The 11513-nt window shown below is 47.2% G+C and overlaps 1 long non-coding RNA gene across 1 annotated transcript in view; it reads right to left on the bottom strand.

The window, feature by feature from the left end:
* Window positions 1–2098: 2098 nt before the first annotated feature.
* LOC117811729 overlaps window positions 2099–11513 on the bottom strand; it is a 64008-nt gene continuing 54593 nt past the window's right edge. Inside the window, exon 3 of the long non-coding RNA XR_004631059.1 lies at window positions 2099–2163. This is a non-coding gene — a long non-coding RNA (uncharacterized LOC117811729). The remainder of the gene's footprint in view (window positions 2164–11513) is intronic.

Raw genomic sequence — 11513 nt, 5'->3', positions numbered from 1 at the left:
TGAATGTTTTCTGGTTTTATTACACAATGTTCTCCAAACTTTTCTAAGTCTGAGCGATAAATAACCTCCTGGAAATTTGGCCTTATATGAATAAAAATGACCTGTTTGGAAAACTAGCTCAAATAGGTCACACTCATTCTGCTGCTGAGTCAATTTCTCAAGACTGCGTGGGCGTGGCCAAAGACAGCAGGGTTAACATGTGCCTGGCTCCGCCTACATCAATGATCCACGTGACTATCAGCTCTGTACAGCCTCAGTCTGAGTCAAAATCAGAGGAGGAGACATCTGAAAGTTATTCAATCTAACAGCTCACTCCAGGTATCCATATTTGTACTCAAATGTATCAATTCAAACCAAACTCTGTCATTTCTTGGTTCATTCCATCCCCCAGAGGATCGCCCGTTCTATCTGTTCCTGGTGAGTCTCAGTTTCACTGTAGACAGTTCCACAGAGGCTTCACTCTGGCTTCCTTCAGCGGTATGAACCTGAAACAGGAACTGATGTTCTTGTGATGTTCTTGTAATTAACGGGTCTTCAGTTTGCTGAAATAACAACCTCATGATGCAGATTAGTCAAAAGTCAAAAGTCAAGCTTTGTCAGGTCTGTCCTCAAGAGGAGAAGAAAACTAAGTCTGTAATGTTTGTTTGTTGAATGGAGGTCTATGAAAGAGGATTAGAGACACTGATGTTTTTATTTTAGCTCTGACCTTCTTCATGGAATGTTCCATTTGTTCTAGAATTCTGACATCACAGACAGAATTCTGGAATTCTGTCTGTGATGTCAGAATTCTAGAACACCTGCTGTTGCTCTCCATACAGACTGTTTCTCCTGCTGACACCTGATTGGTGGATACTACTCAGACTACAAGCAAAGACCAGAACCCTTCTCAGACTAAAACCCAGACCCTGAGATCCAGATTCAACATGTCTCTGAATCAGAATCTGTAATTACAGGTTAGTTGTAGCTGAAAGTAAAAAGCTTTGTCAGGTCTGTCCTCAAGAGGAGAAGAAAACTACGTCTACAATGTTTGTTTGTTGAATGGAGGTGGGATCCATCATTTCTGATGCTGCATTCAGGGAAGTCAGGAAATCTAAACGCTGATTGTCTTTAGTGACACAGCATCAAGCAGATTTGTGTCTCAGTGTGAATGTTTGATGTAGAACTGATTGTTAGCTGCTCTTCATGCAGATATCTGTTTATAGAGAGAGAAATCCTCAGATTGTGTTCCTCCTGCTGTTGCTCTCCATACAGACTGTTTCTCCTGCAGACACCTGATTGGTCGATACTACTCAGACTACAATCAGAAACTGAAACACCTCTCAAAGTCTGGTCCCCTGTGAGATAAGAAGCTCTCTGTAGTGATCTTATATAAGTTCTAGGACTGTGCTGGATCCGGGTCCCCTCTGTCTTTAAGTCGCTGAATCAAACTTCCAGCCAGAGTTCAGGAGGAAAGCTAATTCGTTCTCAGCTGCACATGTTGGCGCCTACCTTTGTCAGGTGGACTGTTTTCACAATCTCAGTGATGAATGATCACCATGACAACACCATGGTGACGGACAGGGGATATAAATCACAAGGGAAATAAATCACCTCAGGACCCCCCCCCTTCCCCCTCCTCCCCTCCTGCCTCCCCCCCTCCTTCACCTGCATCAGTCTCTCCAGCTAACAACAGGCCCACTGTTCGTCTGTGTGCCAGCAGCTCGCTCCCCCTCTCCTCCCTCCACTTAATTTGTCAGTTTCTAAAATGCTTTCAGCGTTTTGTTGGTTCTTTCTCTGCCTGTGTTTGCATCTTGACTTTACTCCTGTCACTCTTCCTGCTATATCACCCCCCTCCTCACTCCTTTCTCTCTCTCTCTCCCTCCTCTGACTTCAAGAGTTGGAGTGATTGTGTGCTGCTGAAAGTTTGGAGTTAGGTAAAAGGAAAGCCTCTCCCTCTCCTTCTCTCTCTCTCTTTTTTCTGTACAATCAGGAAGTCATTAAATCAAAGTGTGCAGTGAGTGACGTGCTTCTATACCTGCCTGTCTGCTCAGAAACAACAACAGCGGCTCTGTCTTGTTCAGACAGGACTGATAATTAGAGCGCCGACTTAATCACTTACCTCAAAGCCCTCCTCCTGCAGCGCACTCCTCTCTGGATCTCTTCTCTTTTCAGGTTTGCCGCCACCTGCCAACAGAGAAGTGTTGCAACATTATGGATAATGGCTTTTTTTTTCACTCAGAGACAATGCAGGGTGTGGAGAGAGAGAGAGAGAGAGAGAGAGAGAGAGAGAGAGAGAGAGAGAGAGAGAGAGAGAGAGAGAGAGAGAGAGAGAGGTGGTTCAAACATGCAGCGAGGAGGGCAAACAGTTCATGCTGTGCTGCAGGCTCAAACCTCCGACTCTCAGAGAGTTCTGGGTTCACTCGCGGGTTAGAATCCATCTCCTCCAGGCCTGACACATTCATCCATCGCTCACTTCTTCCACACACACACACACACACACGGAGAGTTCCTGAGTGAGTTTAACTTTCTGCAGAAAGTCTCACTCTGACTCCTCAATCAATATAATGCTGATCAATTATACATGGCAGATGTCTCTATACTCTGTGAGCTCAACATGTCTTTACTCTGAAACTTAGAATAAAGTTTTCTCCCTGCCTACTCCAGCCGTCCCCGCTGGGAACCAAAGACTGTATAATAATGGGCGTCGCCATCATGAGGTCACCCGTTGGTTTGTCAACTGATCTCATGAAACAACAAAATTGTCATTTTGGCCGTCATCATGTTGTTTTTTGGGCCACAGTAAGAATGTGAGAGGGTGAAGCATTGAGCAAAGAGCAAAGTTAAGCTTCTAATGAGCTCGCTAACCACCGTGTTTCCCACAGACTGAGAGTCTACATGAAGTTTATCAGATCAAAGAAACTCAGAGAGCTCATGAGGGAACTTAAAGAGACGTCACATCCCAACGACTCATCGTCTTCATGTCTGATATTTACATGAACAAATCTCCAAAAAGCTCCAACACCACAAACCCAGAGGTTAAAGTTCAGGGACTGAATCAGCTGAGGGGACACCTAGGAGACACCAAGGAGCTCCCATCTGTCACTCAAAGAGGCCGCGCCCCTAACTCTACCTCCCTTTAACCCTTAATCTGCTGTAAACAGGTATTCATTTATTTTTTTAACCTTTATTTAACCAGGTGAGTTCATTGAGAACCAATTCTCATTTGAAATAACGACCTGGGCGAGGTGAGTTGTGTATAAATCCAGCTGCACAGTTGTCATGAAGAGAGAAATGAGCTACAGAGAGAGTTTTTACCACAGTGTCAACAGGCAGAGGGGACATGTGACCGACTCCTTTACTCAGATTAGTTTGACATGTATATGGTCGTCCCTGGTGTCTCTTTTCTTGTCTACAATTAATCACTGTTGTTATTTAAAATATGAAGAATTCCTCAATTGAGAGCCTGCTGATCTACGCTATCACAGTGTGGTACTCCAGCAGCACTGAGGCTGACCGGAGGAGGTTGCAGAGGGTGGTTATCCCAGCACAGAAGATCATCGGCTGCCCTCTGCCCTCCTAAGTGACATCTACAGCTCCCGCTGTCTCAGCAGAGCCAGGAACATCCTGAAGGACACCACTCTTTGACCTGTTGACCTCTGGCAGACGCTACAGGTCTATGCGGTCCAGAACCAACAGACTAAGGGACAGCTTCTTCCCCCAATGCTGTCACCATACTCAACTCAAACCTGCACTGACATAACCTGGACTGATGACACTTTCCCTCGTGCAATAACTACCTCCACTCTGTGCAATATTCATTATTCATTTATCAATTCATTCCACCACCCTGCACTGATATCTTGTCTTGCCCTTTTTGTCTTGTCTTTGTTTTCTTTGTGCAACATCTACCTTTTGTGTTGTTATATTATACTGTGTGTGCACTTTAAAGGAGCTGCTCTCCCAAATCTTATTCGTACTACTGTATGTACAATGACAATAAAGGCTTTTAATTCAATTCAATTCTACTTTGATCTGTTCCGTTCTGATTTGATATGACGTGTGTGATCAGGTTGTCCCTGGTGTTTGTTTCTATTGTTATGGGGTTTCACCCAATCAGAATTCAGTATTGAACACAGCCGAGTAATAACCTGCTGTAAACAGGTGAGTTGTTTATAAATTCAGCCGTACAGTTGTCATGAAGAGAGAAATGAGCTATAGAGACCCAAACTGTTTTTGTACCAGGCTGTAAACATGTTTATTTCTGCTGTAACATTTTAACATGGGGCTCTATGGGGACTGACTCACTGCAGGAGACACACTCTAGTGGACACAGGAGGAACTGCAGGTTTGGGGACTTCCAGGGTGGTTTTGTTTCTCAGCCCAGAGTTTGTACATTTGCAGGGAACATATGAATCCATAGGTTGAACCTCAGCCCATAAACACACTCCCTCCATGAGGTGGAAGCCCCTGGCCGAGCTGTGAGAGGGGGGGGGGAGGAAAAGGGGAGAGCCCTTGAAAAGATGCTTTGTGCTGGTTCAGACGGGCCCGAGGCTTCAGCCTGTCAGAGGTTGTGGTTGTAGGCCGTCAGCCAGGCCTTCAGACCCTCTCTGGCAGGGACTGCACCACCATCTGGACTGACGGGCCCCTTCCTGAGCTGCCCCGTGAGCTGCAGAGAGCCAGGCTGGGCTGAGCTGGTTGGGCTCGGCTGTAACGCGCCGCAGAGGGCTGCAAAAATAAACCATCAGTGCTGTGCTGAAATCCTCTGGCTCCACGGCTCGAACTCTGAGGATGGTTCCCGTGAGAGAGGAGCAGAGCGGCCTCACACCGAGCAGCAGAGAACAGGACCGGCTCTAAATGTTCCTGCATGGCCCTCCAAACTGATCTGAGAACGTGATCGGGCCTGTTGATAATTGTATCAGATGATTATCATAATGACGCCTGAACTCAGAAACCCGCTCTGGTTGCCTTTGGCTGCTGATGCTGAATGCCTTTAATGAAAGAAAGAAAACATGAGTAAAGATGAAGAATGATGATGTTTATGGAGGTTTGTGTGCCGGCTGTTAGAGGGAACGATCGGCACACCCTGTGGAAGACGCAGACTCGTTCTCTCACAGGTTGTTTACCTCGAGGATCCAGTCGTGTGTGAAGCAGGAGTCAGTGTGAAGAGAGACGGAGCGGGTGAGTCCAGCAGGCCCAGATGTGCTCTGTGGACTTCGTATACACTGTAGATTTTAATGCCACATTTCAGCCACACTGCTCCACATGAGATGGAATCAAAGTTTTCTCTTTCAGCTGGAGAGCGAGATAATTCATGCTACATTTAGTCTGAGGGGGAGAAATGTGAACCACATTGTGCTGGGTGTTTCAGTGGGGCAGCTCTCTGTACCTCCCCTCCCCCCAAACTCCTGCAGCAGAGCCGAATTCCTCTCCCCTCCTGGAGCCGACCCAAACCAAGCAAATTATGGAGCAAAATCTTTTTATATGAAGCTCTGTCACGCAAAAACATCACTAAGCCCCGTCTCTAGCCCTCCTTCTGCTGGAATGAGCCTGCTTTATCCCGATCCTCCGAGCGAGGCCGTCCTGATGAATCCTCCAGGCTTTCATAATCGAAACAGGGAGAAAGCAAACAAAAGAGCTAAAGTCCTGCAGAGACCACTTCAGAGAATGTGGTGCAAAACAAAAACAAACATTCACAGTGAAGGCCTGGACCGGGCAGCCGCGCAGCTGATCAATAAATCCAAAAATCAACTCGTCTCTGAGGCGAGCGCAGCTGGAGCATCAGGACTGACTCTGATTTTCACATGCACACTGTGAGTCTGTGTTTAACACTTTGTTACTGTAAACTCTGAACTTTAAACATCAAATATTCCTAAAAGAAAATTCTGACTGAGCAAAAATCACCATTTAGATTACTAGACAGGTATTAGCTTCGAGTCTCTAAAAGTAGTATGGGAGGTAGAGCCTTCAGTTATCAGGCCCCTCTCCTTTGGAATCATCTACCAGTCAGGGTCCAGGAGGCAGACACCCTCTCCACTTTTAAGAGTAGAATCAAACTTTCCTTTTTGATAAAGCTTACAGTTAGAGCTGGATCAGGCTTGGACCAGCTCTTAGTTATGCTGCTATAGGCTTAGACTGACACACTGGGACAGTGGGACATCCTGACTAAAGGAAGAGCATGAAACAGGTCAGGCTTAGACCAGGTTTTAGTCCTGCTGACACACTGGGATCCTGTCTTTCCCTCTCTCTCCTCTCTCTGCCTGTCTCTCACTTTAACTCTTCCTGTCCCATTAAAGTTACTAACCATAGACCTTTCTGGAGTCCCTGAGCTCCCTTGTCTCGTAGGTTCCTCTGGATCTCTGCTGCTGTGGACGTGCCAGACTCCAGCTGCTACAACTACTACTATCTGTCTCTCCACTATCATCTCTCTCTCTCTCTTCACCTCCCTCTATCCCTCTCTCCAACACGGTAGGTCTCAGCAGATGTGTGTCTAACATGAGTCTGGTCCTGCTGGAGGTTTCTGCCTGTTAAAGGAAGTTTGTCCTTGCCACTGTAACTTGCTAAATGCTGCGATGTGCAATGCTCATGGTGGATTAAGGTGGGGTCAGACTGAGTCCTGTCTGTAAGATAGGACTGGATCTGATCCGGTCTTGATGTTGGGTCTTTGTTAATAATAGAACATAGAGTACGGTCTAGACCTGCTCTGTTTGGAAAGAGTCAAGATTGATTGATTGACCTGAAAACTGTAAAACAACCGTTTCATATCTTTGTAAGTCTGTTCCCCTTCACCCAGAATCCCCCTCCAGTCTGTGACGAGCGTTTCGTTGCAGACTGGTTGCGTCCCCTCCTGCTCTGACCTCCACCGTGGAGCTGGTGTGAACCTCTCAGACGGCCTGTTGTTTACAGTGGTGTTAAGTGCGAGCCCCTCCAGGATCAGTCGGAGCTGTAATCCCCTCTTCAGCCCCTCTGAGGCCCTCGCTCTGTGTAAGTGGACATGGGTGATGGCAGACAAGGAACGGCTCTCCGGCCCACCAAACCAGCCACACACACACACACACACATGGAGACACACTTTTAGTGGCACACACACGATGAGAGAGCTTGGTACCAACAATAGAGAGAAGGAGAGCTTGTCTTTTTCCTGGACATTACCCCGTCTCTGCGTTTTTATGTCATGTCACCTTGTAAAAAGACTTTATGGTCTTCCCGGGCCTCATGGCTCTGAGTGTGCAGAGGTGCATTATGGGAGCTTAAGAACTCCTCCAGGACCAGCACTTAGAGCGAGTGACAGGAGAGAGTCTACAGAGGACTGGAAGTCTGACTTCTTTTACAGGACGGATCTCTTTCACATGTTTTTCTTTCTTTCACAGGAGAACCAAACGTAGAGACGGATTATTAAAGGTCTGATAAAGAAGAAGAAGAAGAACTTAAGTCTGTTTTTACTTCCTGTTTTGTTTCTGACGTTATCGTCTAAATAAAAACTGACAGATTCTCAGAACTCATCATCTGACCCCAGGGTTCAGATTTCACTCTGAACACCTGTAGATGAGGATGACTTCACCTGCTGAGCAACGTAACATGAGGGACTAAAGAGGAATCCACCTGACAGAAGGAGGAAGAGAAGGAAGAGGAGGAAGAGTCTGTCTTCATGTGTTAATCTAATCAGAGAGGTGTTACCTGTTAGCACCGAGGACTCATATCAGCAACTATAACAACTTAAAACTCCTCCTCCCCTTCTTCCTCCCCCTCCTTCCAGTCTTCTTGGTCTTACTCCTCCTCCTCCTCCTGCTACCTGTCTTCTTCTTATTCCTCCTCCCTCTCCTCCTCCTTCCAATCCTCTTCTTCCTCCTCCCCATCTTCTTCATCTTACTCATCCTCTTCCTCCTCCTCTCTATCCTCCTTCCAGTCTTCTTCTTCCTCCTCCTTGTCCACCCTGTCTTCTTCTTCCTCTTACCCGTCTTCACCTTCATTCTCTAACCCTGTCCTATTCCTCCTCTCCTCTTAACTGTCTTCCTCCTCCCTGTTCTCTTCTTTTCCCTCCTCCTCCTCTTCCTCCAAGTTTTCTTCTTCTTCTTCCTCCTCTCGTCCTTCCAGTCATCCTCTTCCACCTCCTCCTCCTCCTCTCAGTCTTCCTCTTCTTCCTCCTCTTCCTCCAGTCTTCTCCTTCCTCCTCCAACCCGTCTTCTTCTTTTTCTCTTCATCCTCTTCCTCCTCCTCCTCCTCCTCCTCCTCCTCCTCCTTCTCTTCTTCTTCTTCTTCTTCTACTACTTCCTCCTCCTCCTAGTCTCTATCCTCTTCTCTGTGACGTCACTCTTTTGTTTCTGAAGCAGAGTTTTGAAGCCCATCATCAGTGGTCGCCATATTGGAAATGCTGGCTCAACCTAACTTTGGGTCAAGAGGTAAAGAGGCGGGCCTTTAGCTTCCTCAGTAACAGCTACAGTGTTCCAGCCTGTCAGTCAAGTCAGCCCAGACTCTAATTATACAAAACATCTTCAACATCTTAGAAACGAATGAGTTATAGAAACATTCAGTCTGTACAGTTTGTGCTGATAGAGGAATGAACTACTCAGACCTAAACTGATCTTAGAACCAGACTGTAAACATGTTTATTCCCGCTCTGTGTATGGACTGTAAGAGCCACGGACGCCACGTCTGGGGCGTTTGGAGCCGGCCTCAAGTGGACCCTCCAGGAAGTTTCTGAGCACTTAAGTGTCTGCTCCACTTCTCAAGGCCGGAGGTCGTCACTTGGTGTCTTTGGTGGCCAACGGGTCAGATTCAAGTTAAAGGATTTACGACATCCTGACTAAAAGATGAGCATGAAACAGGTCAGGCTTGGACCAGCTCTTAGTCCTGCTGACACACTGGGATCCTGTCTTTCCCTCTCTCTCCTCTCTCTCTCACTTTAACTCTTCCTGTCCCATTAAAGTTCCTAACCATAGACCTTTCTGGAGTCCCTGAGCTCCCTTGTCTCATAGGTTCCTCTGGATCTCTTCTCTCCTTATCTCCTCTCTCCTCAGCTCCTCTCTCCTTAGCTCCTCTCTTCTTATCTCTGCTCCTTCTTTAGCTCCTCTCTCCATAGCTACTCTCTCCTTAGCTCCTCTCTCATCTCCTCCTTTCTCTTTAGATGCTCTCTCCTCAGCTCCTCTCTCCTTATCTCCCCATCCTTATCTCCGCTCCTTCTTTAGCTCCTCTCTCCATAGCTACTCTCTCCTTAGCTCCTCTCTCCATAGCTACTCTCTCCTTAGCTCCTCTCTCCTTAGCTCCTCTCTCCATAGCTACTCTCTCCTTAGCTCCTCTCTCCATAGCTACTCTCTCCTTAGCTCCTCTCTCCATAGCTACTCTCTCCTTAGCTCCTCTCTCCTTAGCTCCTCTCTCCATAGCTACTCTCTCCTTAGCTCCTCTCTCCATAGCTACTCTCTCCTTAGCTCCTCTCTCCATAGCTCCTCTCTCCTTAGCTCCTCTCTCCATAGCTACTCTCTCCTTAGCTCCTCTCTCATCTCCTCCTTTCTCTTTAGATGCTCTCTCCTCAGCTCCTCTCTCCTTATCTCCCCATCCTTATCTCCGCTCCTTCTTTAGCTCCTCTCTCCATAGCTACTCTCTCCTTAGCTCCTCTCTCCATAGCTTCTCTCTCCTTAGCTCCTCTCTCCATAGCTACTCTCTCCTTAGCTCCTCTCTCCATAGCTCCTCTCTCCTTAGCTCCTCTCTCCATAGCTACTCTCTCCTTAGCTCCTCTCTCCATAGCTCCTCTCTCCTTAGCTCCTCTCTCCATAGCTACTCTCTCCTTAGCTCCTCTCTCCTTAGCTGCTCTCTCCTTAGCTGCTCTCTCCATAGCTACTCTCTCCTTAGCTCCTCTCTCCTTAGCTCCTCTCGCCTTAGCTCCTCTAGTCTTAGCTAGTCTCTCCTTATCTCTTCCTTTAACTCTTCTGGAGTCCCTGAGCTCCCTTGTCTCGTAGGTTCCTCTGGATCTCTGCTGCTGTGGACGTGCCAGACTCCAGCTGCTACAACTACTACTATCCGTCTCTCCACTATCATCTCTCTCTCTCTCTCTCTTCATCTCCCTCTATCCCTCTCTCCAACACGGTCTCAGCAGATGTGTGAGTACGGTCTAGACCTGCTCTGTTTGGAAAGAGTCTGAGGAGAACATGTTAAGATTTGGCGCTATTCAAAGATTGATTGATTGATTGAACCTGCAACCCTTTGTGTCTTATGTATGCACATTGGATGCTTGAGTGAAAGACGGTGTGTTTTTAAAGAGGACATCACGCCGTCGCTCACAGAGCTGCTGGTTAATCTCTAAATTGCAGCGCGCTCCAAACAGAGCAGCTGTTTGAGTCAGCATGAAGAAAGGTTTAAAGCAGCAGCAGTAATGAGGGAATACGTGTCCTAAGTACAGTTAATGTTTGGTTCTGTGTTTGTGAATGTGTTTTAACATCTCAGTTACACCCCCAGATTGTCTTGGTCTGCCCCCCCTCTGTGTGTCTCCCGTCTCAGGCGTCAGTCTGACCGGTTTTATGTCTTTTTCCCAGAACAAATAAACGAGAGACTCGCTGCTCTAACGGCACGATGTCGTCACGAAAGCAAACATTGCTCGGACGGAAAAATCTTTTCTCTCTGCATTATAATCATAGATCTCACAACAGAGACCAAACAAACACAAACACACAGTCCTGGCTCTGCGCCGTGTGAGAAAGAGCCCTGTAACAAAAGAGCTGACCACAAATCCTCCAGAGTGACCCGCCGTCGGTCAACGCCTCCAGTCCAAAAACCAAAACCACCGAACAGGCAAGACCGCAAAGAATGCAGCGAGAGCGGTGACGCCGCTGCACTCATGGACGCGGTGCATCCCTCAAAACACAGACAGGAGTTCAGAAGTCTGTGTTCCTGAATGAAGACAAAGAGTCTCCCTGACGCCGTCACACAAACACATTCAGACCAAATCTAATCTCCATAACGACGCTCATCAATCAAAGCCGAGGTAAATATGAGTTTGCGTTGGGATGAATCATTTCTGATAAATTGAATCCATTTAATTGGGCGGGCGTCCTGAAGATGAGCAATGAGCCGAGGACGCTCTGCAGATTTGATTTCCCATTAGCCCGTTGGAGTGAAGAGGGACCGCACCGAGACACGCCGAGGCCGTGATGGATCCGATGTTTGTTCACGAGAGACGAGACGAGCGCAGAGTTTTATTCTGTTATTAAAGAATAAATAAACAAAGGAGGAGATCAATAACGCTTTCTGTGAGCGTCAGTAGGTGTTAAAAGAAAACTGAAAAGAGAATCTGCATTTGCACCGCTGATATATGATGCTCCCTCTCGCCTCCTTTTACGTGTGTGTGTGTGTGTGTGTGTGTGTGTGTGTGTGTGTGTGTGTGTGTGTGTGTGTTTCCTGTGTGGCGTGCTCTCCAGGTTGTGCTCAGGAGGAAAATTTACGATGGAGGATGTTTGGTCTTCCTCTGGCTGCAGGGCAGGAAAAGTTGTGAAATATGTGTTAGCAATAAAGAGAGGGGAGCGTGTTGTTTAGAGTGCACACACACA

The sequence above is a fragment of the Notolabrus celidotus genome, chromosome 4, assembly GCF_009762535.1.
Source record: "Notolabrus celidotus isolate fNotCel1 chromosome 4, fNotCel1.pri, whole genome shotgun sequence".
NCBI classification, from domain to species: domain Eukaryota; kingdom Metazoa; phylum Chordata; class Actinopteri; order Labriformes; family Labridae; genus Notolabrus; species Notolabrus celidotus.
The sequence above is the reverse complement of the archived record's forward strand: the minus strand, read 5'-3'. Positions and strand labels throughout refer to the sequence as shown.